Genomic DNA, 7,258 nt, shown 5'->3' with positions numbered 1-7,258 from the left:
ATATATATATATTTGAATTCCTGATTTCCCATCGATCATGTACTGTTTGATGGCTTTATAGCTGACTACAGTCCCCTTATGCATAATAGGATTGCTGGTTTGATCAATGGCACATATATGAAGTGCCTATATCACTTGAGACTTTGCAAATACAATCATTTAAAACCTGTCTAGGTGTGCTGACTTTAATATTCTTCATTTAATGATATGTTTTTGCACCTGTGCTTTGTAGCCATTGGGTTGAGCATTGACATAGTCAATAACAAAACTAAGATTAGGGCAGGAGGCATGCTAAAAAGGTCAGGTCAAGCAAGTGATCAAATCCAGGGAGTCCAACAGGTCAGAGGTGGTAAAAGCAGCATCAAAGGTATCAGGAAAAGGAAGGTAACAGGGTCTATACAAACCGAGAACAGGCAAGAGCCAGGAGTGAAACAAACAAGGAACCAAAAGTACAGGAACAAGAACTAGACAATTACTGAGGAAGCTTATGGACAGGATAACAAGCGTTGGAAATGAGAACAGGAAAGACTCCATACCAACATCTAGTACTCACCTCAATAGGTATTTGTGATCAGTTCACTTATCATAGGCAGTCGCGGTATACTGTATGTAGCCAAAGCTACCGTACATACAGTATTACCGCACATTCAGCGGGCTAACAGATTACAGATTAGCCTCCCTGGCGGTCTGATTATTTTGTTTATTTTAATTTTTTCGTTTTTTGTTCTATATTTATTTTTTTACTTTTAAAATTCCCGCCGGTTCCGCCCCCCTGTGACGCGGACGCTCGCAAGGGACGGAACTAGGAAGACGGACGACACAGCGGGGATCGTGGGCATGGTAAGAGACTGTAAGACTGTAAGTCCTTAGCACGCCTTCAAGGGGGAAAGGCTTCCTATTAAGGTCCGATAATCCTGCGCTTCTAAAGATGTGGCGCTAGGGGGCACCCAAGTACTGTGCACGCATATTAGGCATCTTTATGGAGTGGCTGCACACCAAAGAATTGATCATCAGACCTTTAGGACTTTTTATTTACACTGGTAATAAAATAAACATTTGGCTTAATATACATTTAAGTCTTAACACTTAACCTCTAGCCTAACACTTAACACTTATAGGTCAATTCACAAGAGAGTGTCAGCCAGGAAATTCTAGGGAGGTCAGCGCTGAATTCATGATTGGAGGTACCTCCATCAGGAGTGAGCAGTTCCTACAGCTATGAGCAGACACTAACAGGGTTATTCATAAAAGGGTGAAGAGTTTGGAGAAGACAGGAGAAGTGAACAATCTAGGACAGGGGTAGGCAACCTTGGCTCTCCAGCTGTGCTGAAACTACAAATCCCATAAGGCATTGCAAGCCACAGGCATGTCTCCCAGAGGAAGAAGCATGATGGGATTTGTAGTTTCAGCACAGCTGGAGAGCCAAGGTTGCATGCTAAACAACACATGTTGTGTGCTATGTTGTCCTGATCTAGGACAGCATAGCTGAACTGGAAAGTGAGCTGAATTGGAGAATTTTTCCAGATCAGCTATGTTGTCTTAGATTGTTCACTTCTCCTGCCTTCTCCAAATTCGTCACCTTTTTGTGAATAGACCTGATAATGTCACCTCAACACTTACTATCAGGGAATTCTTGTGAGCTAGATGAAATGGGCATCAGCATATGCGCGTGTTTCAATGTGTTGCTCTGCACTTGGATGGGCCATTGGGAGCTCACCTTTGCATAGCAGCATTCATGTTTGTATGCATGCTGTTGTGGGTGGATGGGTATGTGTGTGCACCAGGTACAAGCATTGGCACCTAACATCTTATTTAAGGACCTGCCATACTCCAGAACTCTGCTGAATCATCTTCAGATATCCCTCTGTGACCTGACCTGTGCCTTGTGGTTTGCTTGCTTATACAGACTTTGATTCTGTAATTCTATGGGAAATCCCTACAATGTTTTTTTGTACCCCACAATATTTCTTGTACCTTAATTAACCCTGTCTGTACTGTGCTGGCAGCTCTCATTATTGAACACTGTCAGTCCTAACAAACACTGTCTAGAAGCATCTAGAATCTGCATTGTATGTTAATGATGGGTAACTCAGCCTCTTCTGAGTGCTGTGTGAATGGGAAGACATAAAAAACATATAGAGGTGTTTTCTCAAATTTGACTGCAAAAAAGTGTAAATACACTTTCAAATCTACTAGCTTTTCATCACTGAAACTGAATGTTTCCACATTTTCTCATAAAGAAAAACACAGGGTATACATAGAGAGGTACAGTACTTGCCTATCTGGGCAAGATCTTTAGGTTAAGGTGTAGAGAATGTGAATAACACAGAGACTGTGACCATTGTCTATGGCACCATAGTTCTGGCCTAGAATAACATTGCACAGTGCTTTCTTTCCTGTTCCTGTATATGAAAATCTGATTATAGCAGTGGTGGATGATATAACCTATAATAGATACATTTTGTTGATATAGTTTCTACACTCTCACCAATAAAAACTAAACCTAATGAGACAGGTGGTATATTTGTATATGCACTGCAGTCCCTGAATACATTTTAATTAATTTAAAATGTATTTAAAATGAATAATTTTAATCAAATAATTTTAACACTGTTTGAGAAATTGGCCACGTATGTGGACACCTGAAGATGTAGTGAAGGTTAGATTTCCATGCAGGCTTGGCCTGTACTAGAGTTATTACTCAGTATGGTATCATCTGATAGTTTTGTGCTTTAAATCCATGGAGGAATTGCCAGTGTACTAAACTTACATTGGATGAAGGGTAAAGGGAGTTTCTTTATCCAGAATCCTACCAAGAATGACCTTACTTAGGATGGCTCAGTGTAAAGCCAATAGATGGTGCTGTTTTGAGCTAACATACTGTACATCTATTATATAAACCCTTGATTGCTGTCTCTTTGTTTTCCTGATTCCGAGAGTAATCAATATCTGAAGCTATGGTACCAGCTTTTATTTTCCCTATTTACAACACCACTGGCAATTCTACTCGCTGGCCAAAACAGCTGATCCCTGAAAATCATTGATATCATTTCTATTACTATGGGATGTGTTGTGCCTCCTCATCAGCTCGCACTCTGTGAAGTATCATTATATATTCTGCTCTGGTTTCTTTTTTCTTGGTCATCAGCTTGTCATAAACTATTTTCTGCAAACTGCTATAATACAATGTAGCAATCCTTTTCTCTCGGCTCCTTCATAGTAAAGAGCAGAGATAACAGTGACCACCAGCCGAGATACAATGTTTCTTCTTCCAGAAAATGCACAGTGCCTGTGTTTGGTAAAAGCAGCCTAATCACAGCTAGTGTACACTGCACATGAATGTGTGCATGCTTCTGCAATCATGCATGCTCCTGTACCACATGTGCGTACATATGCATTAGGTTATGATAAACTATGACAGTTAAAGTTCAAAAATTCATCTATATCCCGTTATAGTTCTCTTGATGAATATTACAGTTAAAGGTAATTTAGTTATTCCCTGTATAACAAAGGACTATTAGCTTTGTAACTCTTTTGTATTAAATCAATAACCTATTGTTATAATTTTTTCCTAATGTTCACCAGTTCCATTCAATCAAAATTGTTCTTGTTAATGACCTTTGTTCAAGATCATTACTGCTATACAGTATATATAGGGCATGTCTGTTACATGTTATTGAGTTAACAAAAATGTACCTGTCCTGTTAAAGCAAAATATTTCAAAATGTGCAATAATTAAGATTTTGATTTTCAAATTACTTTCCATTCAACAAAAGGTTTGATTTTACCAGTATATAAAGTCATTTTTTTAAAAAAAATACACAAACTTTGGTACCCAAGGCAATATCCCTCTGCTAGCATCACCTACATTAGGGAGCTAGAGAGCAGGAAGTCTTGGGAGGAGCAGAGAGGGTGGGTGGGGCGATATTTGGAGATGAGTTTGGTGATGTAGCCTGGGGCAGAGTTGTGGATGGCTTTGTATGTTGTTAGTATTTTGAATGTTATACATTGGGTGAGCATGTGACGGTGCCCCCTGGCAAGTGACGCAAGCTCACTGGACGCATGGAGCCTAAGTGTCAGTTGATCATTACCAGAGCTCCTAATGGTGGAGATAGGCTGGGAACCCTAGTGGTTCCAGTTGCCTCTGCTGCAAACTGCCACCAGTTCATGGCCCTCAGGATCACCCTTCCAAGGGGTGGCCCCATGAAGACTGTTAGGCTGGGTTCCCACCTGGGTGGATTGAATATGCGCGTTTTCCGCGCGGTTTTTTTACCAAACACAAACACACGTTTCCGAGGGATACTTGGCTGTATCCCAATGGAACCGCCCGACCAAAACGCCCCAAAGAAGTACATGTACTTCTTTGGGCGTAGGGCGGTTTCCCGCGCGTTCATACTCGCGGAAAACCGCACAGATGGGAACCATACACATTGAAAGTAATGGCATTTCCCTGCTTGAGCGGTTTTCCGCGAGTACGAAAGTGCGGAAAACCGCCTAGGTGGGAACCCAGCCTAAGAAAGAGTGTACTCAGGTCCAGGCAGAGGTCATGGCAGTTGGCAGGTAAGAGAGTAGTCAGGTCGAGTTAGAGGTTGTGGCCGTTGGCAGGCAAGAGATTAGTCAAAACAATACAGGTCAGCAATGGGCAGGTAATAGATTCAGTATTAAAACTCTCTGCCACTCTAGGGCAGCTGCCTAAAAGTCACAGAACCAACCACCAGAAAGGAAAAGATAAATTATCAATACAATAGTGCAGAATATGACATTTTTACCAGTGTGACAAATAAACAATGACTCGCAAAGCAGTTTCCTATTGAATGCAATATCTGCACCTGAAATTAGAAAACTCCTATTTGTGACAAAAATGTTGCAAGTTGTGCAACATATAATGGAGATGGGTGCTGAAATGACTGCGGATGCCACCGCTGGAATCAATGGGGAAGCAGAGTGTCACCAGCACTTCATGGTCATACTGAACCTGATGAAGGGGACCATTGCGTGTCCCCAAAACGTTGCTTCAATGTGAAAATAGGCACCAATAAAAGGACGATCATTTTACCACTTTGTCTGGTGTGCTAGTGACACTCTGCTTCCTCATATAATTGAAAAGATTGCATGTTTTTTATGTGAATAGAATAAGAGCACTAGTGAAAATAAATTCATTCATAAAGAACATAGAGTGAATCAAGATAATACCTATGGCCACTAGATGGAGCTGAAGATCATAGGAAATATGTACATCTTAATAACAAGAGATACAGGGGGTTGTTCACTAAGCTGCCGAATGAATAACAGAACCAACTGAAGTGAGACAAAGCCTGCTCGGCTATTCACTGCAGCCCTGTACGGCTATTACATTGGCTGCATTCAGTTTACTTCACCTCCCTTCAGTTCGGCTGAACAGCCTCAGCACATTCAGCCGAGGCAAAGGGAAGAACCCATTCGCCTCAGCCAATGCAACATCTGGATCGGCAGAGACGAACGTTCGGCACGTCAGTTCCTGCTGTTTACCCCTATTCTCAAAGTGGCCGAACAGCAGAGTTTGAACAGCTGAATGCAGCTGAGGAGCCTCAGAGGTAGCGAACAGATTGAAAATGTCAGTGCAAAAAGAAAAATAATAAAATACCAGCGCGGGGTCCCCTCTTAATCCATACCAGACCCGTTAAGTCTAGTAGGAATGTTAGGTGGGACCCCCATGTAAAAAAAAATGCATGGGGTTTCCCTACAAATTCATACCAGACCCTTTAGGTCTGGTAGGAATTCTGAGGGGATGAGGAGGAGGAGTATGGGCAGGGCTGGACAGAAGAGGCAGCCACCTTGGGCTCTTCACCAGGAGGAAGGGTGTAGAAGGAGCAGGGCCTGCAACCTATGCTTGTGAACGAGTTCACAGTTCATGGAGAGCGAGGCCTTTTCACCTTGAGTGCTCATGGTCCTTGTCCCAACACATTTGCTGATGACCATTATCACTGAGGTGCCGCTCTCACCCAGCTCTATTGTGCACACACAGTCATGTGCGCTACAAATGGCGCACAGTCATGCGTTTCCTCATGCATCTGATACGTATGGCTCTTACTTTTACCACAGCTGATACACTGCAGAGGCTGCAGAACAGTTCAGTTGTCAGCAGTGGCCCACACTGCATAGCTCCTTCAATTCACTAAACAAAAGCAATAAAGAAAAGCACTGCTGCTGCTATATTAAAGCCAAGCAATAATGTAAAAGTAGAAAAAATGTATTACACATGCAATTTATGTGATTGTAGTGGTTGTTGCTGACACTGTCCATGGGAATGCCAGAGGGTTATCCACTAAGCTGCCGAAGGCAGCCGAGTAAATAACTGACCCAAAGTGAAGTGAGCCGACGCTTTTCGGCTATTCACTTCAGCCTTGTGCGGCTGATTCCAGCCATACATCGGCTAAAATCAGTCTTACATCGGCTGCCTTCAGTCAGCCGAAATGCAGAAGGAGTTTGACTCAGCTGACATCTGGATCAGCTTGGCCAAAGCTCCGGCAGCTCACTCGCTGTCGTTCCCCCCATTCTCATAGGGGCCGAACGGCAGTAAGTGAATAGCGAGCAGAATAGAAAAATAGTTACTTAAATGGGAAAACAATTATTTAAAAAAATAGGAAAAGAAAAATATTTTAAAGAACAGAAAAAAAATGATAATAATAAAAAAAGAAACACGCCGACCCGACCACGTGCGACGAACTCCCGCCCCATAATAAAGCATCTGACGGATGCCGGCAAAATAAAAACAATTGGGTGGAGCTAGCGGTGAGACCTCCAGTTTTTACCATTTAATAATTAACAGGTACAGTGGTCAACTGATTAAGAACATTCTATCCAAGCAGTGGTACCTTGGATCCCCTTCTCAAGAAGGAACTTCTGAAAATCATCTTCTATAGAGCCTCAACTTTTAAGAATAGTAATAGCGTGTTTCAAATGCGGTGTTTCCAAATGTTTAAGATGTCTATTTATAGGTCAAAACACCACCAATATAAAGTCATATAGTACATGTATGAGTTGGCCTATTAAGTCCTTTTTGATTGTTCCTCACAATGTTATATGCAGTATGTATTGCTGTGTCTATGCCACTTGCAATATGTCGGTAGGACAAACCAGAAATTTCCAACAGAGGCTCAGTAAGCACCAATCAAATATCAGACTAGGCTTTAATGAACACAGTTTATCAAGGCATTTCCTAATGTACCACGCCAAGGACTACAGTCTTCTTAGGGTAGGTTTTTAAAGAGGTTCCTCA

The 7,258-nt window shown here is 42.0% G+C and overlaps 1 long non-coding RNA gene across 1 annotated transcript in view; it reads right to left on the bottom strand.

The window, feature by feature from the left end:
* LOC108783666 overlaps positions 1-4,007 on the bottom strand; it is a 19,987-nt gene extending 15,980 nt beyond the window's left edge. The window contains exon 1 of the long non-coding RNA XR_001941027.1: positions 3,869-4,007. This is a non-coding gene — a long non-coding RNA (uncharacterized LOC108783666). The remainder of the gene's footprint in view (positions 1-3,868) is intronic.
* Positions 4,008-7,258: the final 3,251 nt, after the last annotated feature.

Source organism: Nanorana parkeri, unplaced genomic scaffold, assembly GCF_000935625.1.
Source record: "Nanorana parkeri isolate BGI_ZX_2015 unplaced genomic scaffold, ASM93562v1 scaffold82, whole genome shotgun sequence".
NCBI lineage: Eukaryota > Metazoa > Chordata > Amphibia > Anura > Dicroglossidae > Nanorana > Nanorana parkeri.
The sequence above is the reverse complement of the archived record's forward strand: the minus strand, read 5'-3'. Positions and strand labels throughout refer to the sequence as shown.